Raw genomic sequence first — 18063 nt, 5'->3', positions numbered from 1 at the left:
AGGGGACCCAAATTCAAAAGTCTATTTTGTTCAAGCCCCTAAAACAACTAACTAAAAATAACAAAAGCTAAAAAGCTAAAAAGTGGCATGGTGAAAATGTAAATCATCATATGAATTCTAAAATGCCACAATAAGGAAAAATGTTGTTACCGAAAATTTACAGTTACCACAACCTGAAAAAAAACCCTTAAAATCATATTGTAAAATCAAAAGTATCTCACTTAAAGTGTAATTATAATTATTTAATGAACCTTACTCACACGGCTGCCACAACATTAGCGATAGATTCCTCCACACGTAGCCTCACATTCACCCAACCCACATGATGAATATCTTAATACCTTTGAATAACCTATAGAACCAGTCCCTTAGCAGTCTGAATATATTAATACTTAACTGATAGACCCAGTCCCTTAGCAGACTCTGAATATATTAATACTTAACTGAGTACATTATAGACCCAGTCCCTTAGCAGACTCTGAAAATATTAATACTTAATTGAATACATTATAGACCCAGTCCCTTAGCAGACTCTGAATATATTAATACTTAACTGAGTACATTATAGACCCAGTCCCTTAGCAGACTCTCTAATTGAATACATTACTGGCCCATTCCCTCAGAAGCCTCGCATTTACCCATGTGATGGTTATATATTAACACTTAATTGAATAAATAAGACCCATCAGCAGACTCTGAATACATTAATTGAATGCATTATAGATCACAGCACTCTGATATATAAATCACTGTCGTGCAGTAAAACCTATGGGTAGTGGGGTGTGGTTATTTAGTAATTCTCCTACTTGCAATAATCCTCACAGTACAAAGGCTGCCTTGCCATCAAGGTACTCTCACAGGTCTGTAGGGAGTTCAGAGTCTGATATTCTTATCAGCAGTGTTCACCATTAGAGGAGTTAGCTGGTATGGTTTCATAAGATGGCTGTTGTCGGGACAGTAATTTACTGCTGTGGTCCTGGTCAGCGGGGGGTAGCAACAATCTGTGTTGGTGGGACCTCGAGGAGGTAGTGGTGCTGGTGAGACCTCGAGGAGGTATTGGTGCTGGCCAGACCTCAAGGAGGTATTGATGAGGGTTGGACTTAAGGGTGGTATTTGTCAAAAAGGGTGTGGAGAGGGTAAAGATGGAATTAATTAAAAACAGAAAACATACCAAGTCCAAAGTTAAACTTTATTTTTTAAACACAACATGCATTACAACACAATTATTACAAGTCAAAAGAACTATATAAGGAAAAAATACTAAGTCCATCGCTTGTCTTTTTCTGAAAACAATATACAAAAAATTCATAAGTACCCTATACAATTATTGAGGTTTATCCACACCTCTCCCTATTTTCTATTTGCGCATAACCCATAATACTTTATGCCTTGCGAGTAACCAATCGAAAAACTGTCCCAAATTGAATTGTTTTTGAATTGAATTTATGATATACCTGCTTTTAACTGTACAATATTGTTTATCAGTTTATTCAAAGTTATTTATGTGTACTGATCAACACAAGTTTTAGTGTTACAGAAAATGTACAGACTTACAAAAAATGTTTAAAATTTACTTTACCTTGGTTACCCCCCAAAGACGCAAAGTATCATGGGTATTGAAAGTAATATGGGTAGAGAATTCAGGTTTTATCCCCACCTCACCCTATCAAGGTTTGTCCCCACCTCACCCTATCGAGGTTTATCCCCACCTTGCCCTATCGAGGTTTATCCCCACCTCACCCTATCGAGGTTTATCGCCACCTCACCCTATCGAGGTTCATCCCCATCTCACACTATCGAGGTTCATCCCCACCTCACCCTACCGAGGTTCATCCCCACCTCACCCTATCGAGGTTCATCCCCACCTCACCCTATCGAGGTTCATCCCCACCTCACCCTATTGAGGTTTATCCTCACCTCACCCTATTGAGGTTTATCCCCACCTCACCCTATTGAGGTTTATCCCCACCTCACCCTATAGCGGTTTATCCCCACCTAACCCTATAGAAGTTTATCCCCACCTAACGCTATAGAGGTTTATCGCTACCTCATCCTAGAGGTTTATCCCCACCTCACCCTATAGATGTTTATCCCCACCTCACCCTATAGAGGTTTATCCCCACCTCACCCTATAGAGGTTTATGGCCACCTCACCCTATAGAGGTTTATCCCCACCTCACCCTATAGAGGTTTATCCCCACCTCACCCTATTGAGGTTTATCCCCACCTCACCCTATCGAGGTTTATCCCCACCTCACCCTATAGAGGTTTATGGCCTCCTCACCCTATTGAGGTTTATCCCCACCTCACCCTATCTAGGTTCATCCCCACCTCACCCTATCGAGGTTTATCCTCACCTCACCCTATTGAGGTTTATCCCCACCTCACCCTATTGAGGTTTATCGCCACCTCACACTTTTGAGGTTTATCCCCATTTAACCCTATAGAAGTTTATCCCCACCTAACGCTATAGAGGTTTATCGCTACCTCACCCTAGAGGTTTATCCCCACCTCACCCTATAGATGTTTATCCCCACCTCACCCTATAGAAGTTTATCCCCACCTCACCCTATAGAGGTTTATGGACACCTCACCCTATAGAGGTTTATGGCCACCTCACCCTATAGAGGTTTATCCTCACCTCACCCTATAGAGGTTTATCCCCACCTCACCCATATAGGTTTATTGTCACCTCACCCTATCGAGGTTTATCCCCACCTCACCCTATAGAGGTTTATGGCCGCCTCACCCTATTGAGGTTTATCGCCACCTCACCCTATCGAGGTTTATCACCACCTCACCCTATAGAGGTTTATGGCCGCCTCACCCTATCGAGGTTTATCCCCACCTCACCCTATAGAGGTTTATCCCCACCTCACCCTATAGAGGTTTATCCTCACCTCACCCTATAGAGGTTCATCCCCACCTCACCCTATCGAGGTTTATCCTCACCTCACCCTATTGAGGTTTATCCCCACCTCACCCTATTGAGGTTTATCGCCACCTCACACTATTGAGGTTTATCCCCATTTAACCCTATAGAAGTTTATCCCCACCTAACGCTATAGAGGTTTATCGCTACCTCACCCTAGAGGTTTATCCCCACCTCACCCTATAGATGTTTATCCCCACCTCACCCTATAGAAGTTTATCCCCACCTCACCCTATAGAGGTTTATGGCCACCTCACCCTATAGAGGTTTATCCCCACCTCACCCATATAGGTTTATTGTCACCTCACCCTATCGAGGTTTATCCCCACCTCACCCTATAGAGGTTTATGGCCGCCTCACCCTATTGAGGTTTATCGCCACCTCACCCTATCGAGGTTTATCACCACCTCACCCTATAGAGGTTTATGGCCGCCTCACCCTATCGAGGTTTATCCCCACCTCACCCTATAGAAGTTTATCCCCACCTCACCCTATAGAGGTTTATCCTCACCTCACCCTATTGAGGTTTATCCCCACCTCACCCTATAGAGGTTTATCCCCACCTCACCCTATAGAGGTTTATCGTCACCTCACCCTATTGAGGTTCATCCCCACCTCACCCTATAGAGGTTTATCGTCACCTCACCCTATAGAGGTTTATCCCCACCTCACCCTATCGAGGTTTATCGCCACCTCACCCTATCGAGGTTTATCGCCACCTCACCCTATCGAGGTTTATCGCCACCTCACCCTATAGAGGTTTATCGCCACCTCACCCTATAGAGGTTTATGGCCGCCTCACCCTATAGAGGTTTATCGCCACCTCATCCTATAGAGGTTTATCGCCACCTCACCCTATAGAGGTTTATGGCCGCCTCACCCTATAGAGGTTAATCGCCACCTCACCCTATTGAGGTTTATCCCCACCTCACCCTATCGAGGTTTATCGACACCTCACCCTATAGAGGTTTACCCCGACCTCTCCCTATTCTCTACTTTCACATCCCCATAATGCGTTGCATCTTTCGGGGTAACCAATCAAAAAACTGTCCCAAAATGAAAGGTTTCTTAATTGAATTTATACTATACCTGCTTTTATCTGTACGATACTGATTGTCAGTTTATTCCAAGTTATTTTTGCGTGTACAGATCATCAAGATTTTTGGTCTTACAGAAAATGTATTGACTTACAAAAAAATGTTTAAAATTTACCTTAACCGTCTTCAAGCTTCTATCTTTTTCTGTTTTATATATAAGAAACAAGGTATTATCAACATTGTCTGATCAGCCTTCAGCAAAATAAGTGGATTTTTACCCTCTAGTTACCCCCCAAAGACGCAAAGTATTATGGGGATGTGAAAGTAGAGAATAGAAGTTTATCCACACCTCTCCCTATTGAGGTTTATACCCACCTTACCCTACATAGAGGTTTATCCCCACTTCTCCCTATAGAAGTTTATCCCCACCCCACCCTATAGAGGTTTATTTACACCTCAACCTATTGAGGTTAATCCCCACCTCACCCAGTGAGTGAGTATGTGAGTGAGTGACACACTTGCACATTCAGACCCCTTTTAAAAAGGTTAAAAAGGTATTTCTATGACCTGTGTTACCACAGGTAACGTGGTAATAAATATATGTCTAAGATATATTCGTATAGTGATGAAGTGGTAGATTTGTAATTATACTTCTGGTAAATCCCTGTTGGTCTTTGTCCAATCAGATGTGCGTCCAGAATATCAGAATATGGAATCTCAACACAAGTTCCAAATATCATTGGAGACAGGTCCACTTTCTTCCCTCTGATCTCCTCCCCTCCCTCCTCCCTCCCTTGCATGGGCCTAAAACTCAGGTTATATCTGCAGGGCTGAACAACTATAATATTTACTTGCCTTATTTGTGCTGAAACATCCATACTGAGGAATTATAGGTTCTTGCTCCTGCTCCAGCACTCATAGTTGGAATGCACTGTTTTCATAGCACATTTTGATTAGTTCACTCTGTCTAACTGGTCTAAGTGACGGCAGTTACAGTAGTGTCACACAGTAATCAGTGTCAGTCCTTTCAAGCTCCCAAGAGCTCTCTGTAAAAAAAATGGAGGTTACTATGCATCTAAACAAGATAATTACTGCGATTCCCAGTCACACGCGACCAAGTGAGACCAAAATCACAAACCAAAAATTGAGTTTTGGTGGACGTCAATCAAAAGGGTTTCTTAAACATGTCTAAGGATTCCGACTCCAAATTTCAAACGTTTAACTGCAAACTATCAGTATTGACTTATCCTATCTTGAAGAAACTCAAATCATAGCCATAAGCGATAGCTTTGCAATCAAGCGTTAAGATTCCGAGCCGGAATCCTGTGACATTTTTGAGGAAATATATCCAGAGTGAGAAATTCACAGCGACAAGAAGCCTGAGATAAGGACAACGATTTTTGCGCGTGTTCACGTGAGTATTCACATCAGTCCTGGTGAAGAAACCAATAGAAACGATAGAAACCCTTTTGATTGACGTCCACCCAAATTCAATTTTTTGTTTGTGATGAAGGTCTAGTTGGTCGCGTGTGACTGGGAATCGCAGTAACGTTAATTAGCATTACCACAGATGAAATAAGCAATTCATAAGAAGGACTGTTTGTAAAACCAAGAATCAATGGACAAAATTTCAAAAAATAAAATTTCCCAATAGAACCTCTTTATGGAGCATTTGTTGTCTTTTAGAGGGGGAGGGATAGGGAGCTGGAGGAATAGCTGTTTGCATGTGACCCAGTTTGGAAAAACAAAACAAGTTTATAGAGTGCTCGCACTAGAGTGCCAACAATATAATAATAATAAATTATTAACATTTATATAGCGCCATTTCCAGAAGCTCAATGGCGCTTTACGAAATCGCTATAAAATTTATAAAAATTCAAGCATAAACTAATAAGAAAATAAAATTCTATCATAAAAAGTATACATTAAAGATATACTATTTAGTAATGTTTTAATGGATTAATTGTTTGCACTCTAAGTAGTGATAATCAAACAATAATAGGAAACGAAGGATCCTGTATGAATTACAACTAATTAGTACTAAATATTATTCATGGCTTCAGAGTGCAAACGATATGACCATGAAACTTTGGTAATACTAAATAGCACAATTTCATGCAAATTCCATTGTTTTCTATTGTTTAATTGGCACTATTTTGTACTAATTAGCAATTAGTGTTTAACAGATTAACTGTTGGACAAGCAGCCTTTTAAATGATGGATGACAGACAAGGTTGAACTTATTCGCTATGTAATGACATACGTGATGGACAAGCAGCCTTTTCAACGATGGATGACAGACAAGGTTGAACTTATTCGCTATGTAATGACATACATAAAAAAATAAACTTAATTCTGATTGCCTTAGAGCAGTGTTGTTCATGTGTAAAACAGTGCAAAAAAGTGTAATTCAGTGCAGAAAAGTGTAATACAATGCAGAAAAATGTAACACAGTGCAGAAAAATGTAACAGTGCAAATTACAACTGCAATTATATTCTCGCTTTTGATTAAATAATAAACAATAGAAAATGATTCTAGTCAATAAGAGGACAGATTTTAATGACGAAAAATTTGAGGAAAATTATGGCTGTTCAATCAATCAATCAATCAATCAATCAACTTTATTTAAAGAGGGTAAACACGTAACAGTACTAAAAACTGACAAACCTGTGGCCCTCAAACCTGTGGCTGTTAAAGTTTGGAATGACATACCCATTGAGATTAAAAATAGTTGTTCACTTAAAAGCCTTCAAAGAGAATTACAAAAAGCATCTGCTTAGCTCAGATGAATAGTTTAAGAACATATTTTAATTACTTGACTGTTTTTCGCTAATTACATTTTTAAATCATGATTTTTTTATCTGCCTTTGCATAATCAAGAGTCCATAACGTTATTATGACCTCTTGTATCAAACTACTGACTTTTTCCCCTGAACATTTATCTTATTTTAATAAATTTCTAGTTGTTCAACTATGAAAACTACTTTACAGTGATATGATTCCTTCCATCTTACACATAATATGTAAATATTACTTTCGTTTTAAGGGTGTAAAAGTTTGTTTAACCTCTGAGGTAGTTCTCTTGCACCCCCCACAATATTTTGTAACTTATTCAATTTATGTATGTATATATTTTTTGTGAAATAAAAACTGTTGTTACTGTTGTAGTGACGGCAATCAAATTGTGAACAACAATAATGGTTGCGTACAGATCGTGGTCATTTGGTGAAATCAGCTCGCAATCAAACGTACACGTTTCTAGGCTGTACTATAAGGCAAGCCTCCCTGAATATAAGTCCTTCTTGTTTGCAGTGCAACATTTCTTGTTTGCAGTGCGACATTTTCTTGTTTGCAGTGCGAAATGTTTTGTTTGCAGTGTTAATTTTTTTGTTTGCAGTGTGGCATTTCTTGTTTGCAGTGTTAATTTTTTGTTTGCAGTGTTAATTTTTTGTTTGCAGTGTTAATTTTTTGTTTGCAGTGTTAATTTTTTGTTTGCAGTGTTAATTTTTTGTTTGCAGTGTTAATTTTTTGTTTGCAGTGTTAATTTTGTTAGTGTTAATTTTTTGTTTGCAGTGTTAATTTTTTGTTTGCAGTGTGAATTTTTTTGTTTGCAGTGTTAATTTTTTTGTTTGCAGTGTTAATTTTTTGTTTGCAGTGTGAATTTTTTTGTTTGCAGTGTTAATTTTTTGTTTGCAATTTGACATTTCCTTGTTTGCAGTGCGACATTTTAATTTGTAATGTGCTGAGTTTTTGTTTGCTGTGAAATGGCTAGTTGCAGTGTGTGGAATTTTAGTTTGCAGTGTAAAACATTAACAATGCAATGGCCCTTAGCTTCTGGGCCACCGTAACATAAATAAAGCATGGGAGTTTTCATCAAATTCCCATTTACAGGTGTCATTACTGTCAAACTGTTAGTATTAATATTATTTGTAAACAATCAAAAGATAATTTAAGAATATCATTCATATTTTACACGTTTACCTAAAAAATATGCCCAAAAGTTCTCCCACAACCGAAAAACTTGACTGGGTCAAAAACATTTCATCATTGCTTAATTCATTTTGAGAAGTCATAATGTACTCACATAAATGAGAGGGTTGTCCAATACACACGAAATGAGACAAATCATCATGGAGAATTGACGATCCCTCTCATCGGAAGTCATTTGGTGAAAAACACAGGGAACCCAATACAGATACATTACAGTAAGTGAGCAGTAATGTGAATATGCAAATGAAAATGAAGGCGTGCACATAGAAATTTTCCTAAACATATCATCTAAGGTCCCTCAAAAATGTTGATGGATCGTGACAGGTCGTGACGGTTCACCCGCTGTCATTTCGTGAAAATAAGTATATATGTTATTTGTACCAGGGAGTTGCAATAGACTACGATATCTATATCATCAAAACTGGAAACGCAGTTTTTGTCGTTGTGTAATGTAGCATTGGTTTTTGATATATTTCACCTCTCTCGTATTTGTGGAATTATTAGGCTAGTTCAATAGAGGAAAATCGCTAGTATAAGCATACACAGACGTAGTTTATTTCAGTTGAGAAAATCCAGTAAACAAGATGAAAACATGTAATATGTCCTTTAGAATCTCTACAGAAGAAATGTGTAAACGAAAAAAAGTAGTAAAAAATACAAACTATATTATTTTTACAGAACTAGATGCAGCTTGTACGCAGAAAAGGCAGCAAGTTTGTTATATAAATAGCATATAGAAATATTTTTTTCAATATAAACAAAATTTAGACAATAGAACTTTGCATCAACAAATTAGAATCACAGAGTGTTAACGTTGCGTAGTAACACAATGCAAGTTTCTTCAGGCCTTTCAATCCATCGTGTCAAAGTCAATCAATCATTCGGGGAGGCAAGAGAGACTAATCCATATCTTTCTCGTGGCAACTTCTTAAAAGGTTGTAAACATTTGGTTTTAAATTGCTCGCCATGTTGAATCCTCAAGAACACAACTTCAACTGAATCGGCTCAAAGCGAACGTTGGACTAAGAGCATAGTAGAACAATAGGGTAATCATAAATGTAACCAAGCTAGCAAAGTTAGAAAGAACAGTAAGCTGGCATGGTTGTTTGTGTAACCGATATTTAAGGATGTTAACAAAAGGCTGATGAGTGTGAACTTATTATGATGCATCCGATGTGAGAAGGTGGACAGAAGAACAAGAAGTGTGAAGAATATGTATTGTCAGAAGATAATATCATGGAGAAATGTATTGTTTAGTACCGCTGAGTGTAAAAACCTAATCTGTAAAAAGGCACTTCAACTTTTAGAATTGGTTATGGTTACTATAAGTTCTTATTTTCATCTTGGACGAAGCTATTAAGAGAATAATAGAATACTGTTTATTTTTTAAAGTTTGCTTTGCGATCAGTGCGTAGTACGTATGCGTGCATGAATTTCAATCGTAAAAACAGTTCCAGTACAATGCGAAAAAATTGAAAAAAGAGAGGAAAAGAGAATTTGTCCGTTAAATATTTGAATATTTGCTTGTCGTTTCCAAAACTTTTTGCCTGCATGTTGGAAGAACCAACTTTTTTTACTTTCGTTCATTTTGGATTAATTAAGAGTGACTGTCTGTAACGATCAAGCAAAATTCAAGATCCGTGGCAAACTTCGAAAAATCGATTTCGCTCATACTTTCAAGTTAGTTAGGGTAATGTATCCTAAGAATCGCTGTATAGTTGGTTTGATCAAATAACGCTTTATTATGGAGAAAAATGGAATTTTTCAAACACTCCCGAAAACGCCGTTCGCGACAGTAAATTTTGACTCAACTTTCGCGGATGCTGGACAAAAAATAAGCAACACTGGGAATTAAAACAACCCATATTCTTGAAGAACAATCTATTGAGTACGATATGCGTGACTTTGGGATCAATTGTACAATTTTAAGATAACAAAATAATTTTATTCGCTAAACGTGTGTTTAGAGTATCAAAAAGTAGGTCTTACAAAAATATTCATTCTGAATGTGCTTAACCTCTCAGTCGCGTGAAACTTCGCTGGTTGATTATTCAGATGTTGGTCTTTCTAGTGATGTAAAGAAATCTTTGGGCAAATGATTGTGTGTCACGCAGTATGTCTTCAAACTTTGGTCAAATTACTCATTTCTGACCTCTGGCCGCTTTCTATAACAGACAAGATACTAGTGTTTATAAGTAAAATATAATCTCAAAAACAAGCCTAAAACACTTTTATAGCCTTAAATAATGTAGCTGTTTAAGAATTCTTACCTGGCAAACTCTGAAACCTGGATTTTTATGAATGTTTTTAGACACAACATCGATCTGGTTTCTTTCATTACCGACTCGAACTTGTCAACGGCCGAGTGCCACAGGGAGCCCAACCTTTCTTGTTGTGGTGCAAAACACAGGAAACCCAGATTGATTAAAAAATCGTTTTAATTTGTTTTAATGATGATGCAAACACACACAATAAAAAATTTCACAACTATTCCAGTAAAACTTGCTGAATTACATGATAATCTATAATATGAATGACTAATAAAGAGGGGAAAAACCTGCAGTAGAACCTTACTAATGGTAACAGTTCTAAATTGATTTTAAAGAAGTTGAACCGTATACACTACATGCAATTTTTCTGCTCGGCGTGTCATCATAAATGATCACCGGCCTCTAAGGTTCATAATTAGTACCGAACAAATGTATGTGACAGAGGCACCCACGATTCTATTGGAGTAGATGCAGAACATGAAAATCTTTGGAAAGTTTTTACGCATCCTTCTTCGGAACAGGTGAACAGCGTGTCATCATCGGTATCGCTGTTTTCCTTGCTGGAATCTGTAGTGGCCTTTGGTTTGTATTTCCTACTTTGTCTAGGTATGATAACGCAGAAATCTGGAACCTGGCCATCAGAATACTCCATCTTCCTAAGGGTGGGTAAGGCTAGAGCTGACGATGTCTTCGTTGTTTCAAAATTTTTGCTTTGGATGCAAATTATATTCATCTTGAGTCCTACATATTTTCAAGTACTTTCACCAAAACTAATTAAACCAAGCCCCAATACTCCTCTTTATAGTTCCATTCAGTGATCACGAATAATAGTTCCTAGCTGAGGCTGGAGTTACCGCGCATGATAAACTATAGTTTTGCTATGCGCGGAAACTCCAGCCTCGGCTAGAGACTATTATTCGTGGTCACTGAATGGAACTGTAAAATGGAGTATTAAAGAGTGACTGTCTGTAACCATCGAGCAAGGCGTAAGCCTTGACAATGATGTTATCTTCAAAAAGCGTAACATTGTGGTTTGGAGAGCATACGGCGTTGGAAAAGGAAAAAAGATACCCAACACGAAATTTGAAACAACGAAGAAATCGTCAGCTCTAGCCTTACCCACCCTTAGGAAGATGGAGTATTCTGATGACCAGGTTCCAGATTTCTGCGTTATCATACCTAGACAAAGTAGGAAATACAAACCAAAGACCACTACAGATTCCAGCAAGGAAAACAGCGATACCGATGATGACACGCTGTTCACCTGTTCCGAAGAAGGATGCGTAAAAACTTTCCAAAGATTTTCATGTTCTGCATCTACTCCAATAAAATCGTGGGTGCCTCTGTCACATACATTTGTTCGGTACTAATTATGAACCTTAGAGGCCGGTGATCATTTATGATGACATGCCGAGCAGAAAAATTGCATGTAGTGTATACGGTTCAACTTCTTTAAAATCAATTTAGAACTGTTACCATTAGTAAGGTTCTACTGCAGGTTTTTCCCCTCTTTATTAGTCATTCATATTATAGATTATCATGTAATTCAGCAAGTTTTACTGGAATAGTTGTGAAATTTTTTATTGTGTGTGTTTGCATCATCATTAAAACAAATTAAAACGATTTTTTAATCAATCTGGGTTTCCTGTGTTTTGCACCACAACAAGAAAGGTTGGGCTCCCTGTGGCACTCGGCCGTTGACAAGTTCGAGTCGGTAATGAAAGAAACCAGATCAATGTTGTGTCTAAAAACATTCATAAAAATCCAGGTTTCAGAGTTTGCCAGGTAAGAATTCTTAAACAGCTACATTATTTAAGGCTATAAAAGTGTTTTAGGCTTGTTTTTGAGATTATATTTTACTTATAAACACTAGTATCTTGTCTGTTATAGAAAGCGGCCAGAGGTCAGAAATGAGTAATTTGACCAAAGTTTGAAGACATACTGCGTAACACACAATCATTTGCCCAAAGATTTCTTTACATCACTAGAAAGATCAACATCTGAATAATCAACCAGCGAAGTTTCACGCGACTGAGAGGTTAAGCAGTTTCAGAATGAATATTTTTGTAAGACCTACTTTTCGATACTCTAAACACACGTCTAGCAAATAAAATTATTTTGTTATCTTAAAATTGTACAATTGATCCCAAAGTCACGCATATCGTACTCAATAGATTGTTCTTCAAGAATATGGGTTGTTTTAATTCCCAGTGTTGCTTATTTTTTGTCCAGCAGCCGCGAAAGTTGAGTCAAAATTTACTGTCGCGAACGGCGTTTTCGGGAGTGTTTGAAAAATTCCATTTTTCTCCATAATAAAGCGTTATTTGATCAAACCAACTATACAGCGATTCTTAGGATACATTACCCTAACTAACTTGAAAGTATGAGCGAAATCGATTTTTCGAAGTTTGCCACGTTTTGCTCGATGGTTACGGACAGTCACTCTTAATCACTTTTGCATTTTTTTCTTTCTTTTTAAAAGTTTGTTGGCTAGATATTTTTTCTCCTTATTCTTTGATTTGGATATGCATTGAACAGCATGATATTACTTGTTAAGCATTGTTTTGTTAAAGTGTCTGATGGTTCCGACTCCTCAGCTTAGTTACCTACCAGTGGAAGATGCCACACCAGCTAGAATGACTTATAGAATGAATATATTTAGAAATTGAAATTGTGAAAGAGGAAAATTGGTAGAATTTTTAGTGCATGACGATAATGTGAAAGTTAATAAAAAATATTCAGAACCATTGATACATAGATTTGAAGAATGCTTTGAGCATTTGTTTATAAAACTGAAGTAGAGCATGTTAAGTGATGTTTAGTAAAAGGTGATTCTGAAGCTTACCATGTCATGGAAAAGGAGGAACATGTTTTCAAAAGTTTCATGAATACGAAAGGAGAGAAGTTAAAGAAAGAGCATTGGGAAATGTTCAAGGCCTTATAAATGGAGAACTATTTTACAAGTTAAAGAAATGGCCAGCTTGGTCAAAAAAGATATTATTGATAAAGCTCAACAATGAACGATAAAAATGCTATTTTGTGATGTTGACAAAGTTATTTGAACCTGATCATTATAATATTGTTAATTTGGTGTATTTAGAGAAAATGGCTATAAAAACATATTGCAATTTCTATGTATTTTTGTTCTAGTAGTATGGCCATGAAAAAAATTGCATTGTAAGAGATGGCATAATAAGTAGTATAAGGCATATTGTTAGGATTGATTAGTTTGTTTATGTTTTGGTCCCTGTGTGTTGGAGCTGATTATAGTATCAATAATAAGTAATAAAGATGGAGATTACTTTATTTGACTTTATAGAACGAGGCATGTTATAATAAGGATGGATGAGTGCACGTATTTCACTTTACTAGAACGAGGCATGTTATATTAGGATGGATTAGTCTGTATTTTGCTTTAAAGAACGAGGCATGTTATAATAAGGATGGATGAGTCTGTATTTCACTTTACTAGAACGACACAGTTATAATAACGATCCATGGATCAGTGTGTATTTGACTTTATAGAACGAAGCATGTTATAAAAAGGATTGATCAAAGTGTATTTGACTTTATAGAACAAAGCATGTTATAATAAGGATGGATGAGTCTGTATTTGACTTTATCAAACTCATTAATAGTTCATGAGGAAAACACAACAGAAATCAGGACCGTGAAGAGTGTTGTAAATCGGATACAAAACTGTGTTCATTTGCATAAACTTTAAGTTGGATTTTCTTGGCCAGATTCACTTTAATTTTGAAAATTTTAGTGAAACACAAAGGAACTAACCTAGACGTTTAATAAGTCATATACAGTATTCGTGTCCGTGTTGTATCAGATATACAATACCTCGGCTACGCCTCGTGGTTGTATATCTGATACAACACGGCCACTCATACTTTATATGTTACTTATAAAACGACGCATGTTATGGTATAACTTTATAGAACAACGCATATTCACTATACTGCTCACACCTTCTGTAATGTATCGATATTGGGTTCTCTGTGTTTTTTATTTTCAGGAAATGACATCCGGTGAGACAGATCGTCAAACCTCATGATAATCCGTGACGGATTGTCACAATCTGTCACAATCCGTCATGATTTCAAAGGGGGTCTCGTTGACCACAGGAAACCCAATTTAAACGTTAAGTTGCATCCCTGTTGATTTGCATATAAGCGAAATGACTTCCGGTAAGACATATTGTCGATACCACAGGAAGCCCAATGCTAGACCAACTCTAGTTAAGGATCGCTGAAATGGGTTTCCTGTGATCTTTCACGAAATGACATCCAGTTAGACGGATCGTCAATTCTTCATGACGACCCATCTCGTTTTGTGTGTATAGGACATGTATGATAAACAATGCTCTGATAAATAATCTCTTGATTGCTTTAAAGTTTTAGACACATGCAAAGTACACATGCTTAGTCTGTGGTCATCAATATAATTGTTTGATTGGTTATGTGAATACAGCCAGTTAGTTACTCGTTCCTTGGCAAATAAGTGATAGTGATGACCTCTGGCTATGCATTTAGTCATCAAAATCACTTAATTACCTTGGAACAAGTACATGTAAATAACCCTTACTAATTAATTAGATAATATATATATTTATAGGCACTGCCTAAAAGCTGAGCTCCCGATACGAAATTAGGGAGCCAGGCAGCCAAATTTGAATGAATCTGAAAGGTAAAAATGAGATCGGGAAAAAAATCTTCAATTATTTTAATTCAAGATAAAGATAACGTATCCCATAATAAAAACCATGCATAGAAATAGAATAAAAATGCACTACATTGTTTTCTTTGCGCAATTATACTCTCCCAATTAGGAATTTTGTACACAACAGACTCACCACCAGCCACCCCAGGGGCTAGTTTTGTCCTTTGAAGATTCTTCGACAAAGTTTTCCATGGCCGACATTTTTAAGCTTTGAATTCCTGTTAAGTTTTACTTTTTTAAAAAAACAAAGATAACTACAGACAATCCAACAAACTATCAGGTTTATTGAAATTTACCTTGGATGTCTTTCATTGAAGTCGAAATTTTTGAGTTTGCTGATTCTTTTAGGACAAATCAAGACTATAACATGGACTTGAAAAATGGATAAGGTGACCAAAAAAATAACTTACTTCTTTTACATAACAATGTTTGGTTTTCCATAGAAATTTTGATGTTTTTAAGTTAAATGTATGTTTACCACAATGAAAATAAAAACAAATGCTTTGGTAGCATCAGAGAAAAAATTGGCTGGAGATCATCTACTAAACTTGACAAATAAAGTCCCAGAACGTTTTAAACCAAATGTGTCATCAGTTTTAAAAAAAGCTTTCTTAATATCCTAATACTTCATTAAAAGAATTTTATTCCTTTCATATAAGCCTTAACTACTTTTCAAGAAGCTTGAAAACTAAGCTTACTAGATTTTGATAATCGATTTTTATACCAGTTTTCATCTATTTTCATGTGTGAGATACGAAAATCACAAATGACAAAAGTTTTCGAAAAACAAAGTTTACACTCAGTTATTAAACTTGACAAGAACAACTGAGACAAAATATAAAATAATGCAAAATGACTAATTTCTTTGTCAGTAAATTGGTTGTAATTAATATTTTTGAATATTTTTTAGCTTTTTAAAGTGAAAGACAAGGTCTTTATACAATAACATCTCTCAACAACACAAATGTAAGCTCATTTGTATGATCATACTAGCTCGAACAGCTTAATAAACAATTGAAATATCTGATGTAATTTCATATTTCATTCATTATTTAAATACATTATCTACAGGTAGAAAGCTATAAAATTATTGAATGAAAGTTTTCTTTAGCTTGCCGATGGGACCCGCAACAGGAGGCGAACAAGCTGCATTTTTCTTGAACGAAAAACATATGATAGTTGGATAAAAACAACCAAATTGATAAAGAATTACAAAGGTAAATAAAGGACAAATATTTGTTGTAATATGCTCTTCATGCTATATTTTCTCCAGCATTAAAATAAATTAAGCTTATCTATAGGTATAGTATTGGAGGATAAGTCATTTGCTCAAAGTACAGAAAATTTGAAGAAAATCGGTATGAGCATTTTTGAGAAATTTCATATTGAAGTTTTGAAATTCAAAAAAAAAAAAAAAATCAAGTAGAATTTATGAGCATGTTAATTAACATGCATTAACACAATAGTCCAAAAATACGGCTCATAGCCAATTTAAGTCGACCTAATGTTTTGAAATATCAAGTGGTACGATTTCTATACAATTTTTACCCAATATTCCAAAGTGATTTACCAACTTCTTTAGATAAAATTAGGAACTCAAAACTGAGGAAATACTACTTTTCCACAAAGTTACTAACATGTTTTGGTTTTTGCAAATTTTTTGTACTTTAAAACTTTGTGATGGTATCGCGCAGATAAAACCCAGTGGAGCCACCTTTATGCTGACTTCAAAAATGAAAAGAATCAAACGCCCTTTGGCGAAACTCGTGGATACTTGTTGCACTTTTCGAAGATTGGTGAAAACATTGTTGACATTCTCAAAGGATTCTAAATATTTCGCTCTATTTAATATCTTGAATGCTCAATTTACCTAGTAAGATGAGTAATCGTCTTTATTATTTTCCTTTTAACATCTAGTTCTTCGCTAGTTTGTTGAGTTTGGAATTGAAAATTGTCTGAACTTCAATTAATACGAAAGACGACTTCGACTACGACTTCGATAGAGTCAACTGAGTCAAGTATAGAGTATAATTGGAAGAAGATCTATTTGAAAACACTTTCTCTGCTTTCAATTTCAAACGCGGGCTGTGTGTTTTATTCCAGGAATCATTCGACCTACGAGCTCAAAACTGGATATACAAGATAATCGGCCGTTTATGATACAATCGGGACAATCAACAAAGAAGAAGTTGATTTACATTACTATTTATCTTGACCTTCAAGGGTCACGGCTCCTACTTCAAATGAAACTATTTATTTACACTGTGAACTAAGCAAATATCTTATAGAAATTCGTTTAGAAATGCTATTTATTTTTTCTTCATCCAAGTCGGTAAATTAATGATTATTTATTGGAGCGAATTCTCGTTAGAACTTCGCACATTTCAGCATACAATCTGAGCATTGCTTCGGCTGTCTGTAATCTTGTAATGCGTGGCGATCAATCTACTTTTTATTCAGAACGGCTTATTTAAATGACAAAACTGGCCGAACTTCCTTCAAAACTCCATTGGAATTGTTCTTTTTATCGTCTTTTACTATTTTTCTACGATCTACGTACATCTACATTGATTATTTTCTTAAGAAGTCACTTAGTAAATACAACTGTTGATCAGTAATATTAAAACTTCGCTCGATCGAGTTTATGAGATTTTATTCCTGAATACCACCGTAACTTTGAGCTGTCTCTATGGAGAATAAAGTCCTCCAGTGCTTGAAATCAGACTCTCTTCTTGAGTTCTAATTAAAATAGCTTTTTTCGATAACCGGCTCGATCTACGAGTCTTCTGAAAAATCGAAATGTTGACGTCGTACCTAATAAGCGTGTTTGTTTACTTTTTAAAATACATCAGAAAAAAAGGTCTAACTCATTGAAATTTTATTTCAGGTGTTAATTGTATAATTTTACTTCGACTTGCATCGTTCCTTGATTCTTTTAATATGAATAATTTGAAGATAAAAACTATGTTCATTTCCTCATATAAAGTAACAAAGTAATCTATATTGTATAAGAGCTTTGTGCTTGTTATAATCGTGTAACATTCGTAATTAGATGACGTAAGACGATCGCTAAACGTTTAATTATCGATCTGCTAACATCTTAGT

At 36.2% G+C, this 18063-nt stretch overlaps 1 long non-coding RNA gene across 2 annotated transcripts in view; it reads right to left on the bottom strand.

The window, feature by feature from the left end:
• Positions 1-1172: 1172 nt before the first annotated feature.
• Positions 1173-18063, bottom strand: part of LOC148909806 (uncharacterized) — a 30240-nt gene continuing 13349 nt past the window's right edge. Inside the window, exons 3-5 of one of the 2 annotated variants that reach the window (XR_016120210.1) lie at positions 4825-5015; positions 4145-4173; positions 1173-1283 (exon numbers count right to left, since the gene is read on the bottom strand). This is a non-coding gene — a long non-coding RNA (uncharacterized LOC148909806). The remainder of the gene's footprint in view (positions 1284-4144; positions 4174-4824; positions 5016-18063) is intronic. The other variant, XR_016120211.1, reaches the window with a different exon arrangement.

This window comes from Actinia tenebrosa, unplaced genomic scaffold (assembly GCF_029948245.1).
Source record: "Actinia tenebrosa isolate PJP-AT-01 unplaced genomic scaffold, QUT_ActTen_1.0 PGA_scaffold1__47_contigs__length_23844297, whole genome shotgun sequence".
Lineage (NCBI taxonomy): Eukaryota > Metazoa > Cnidaria > Anthozoa > Actiniaria > Actiniidae > Actinia > Actinia tenebrosa.
Note: the sequence above shows the minus strand (reverse complement) of the source record. Positions and strands in the feature narration are given on the sequence as shown.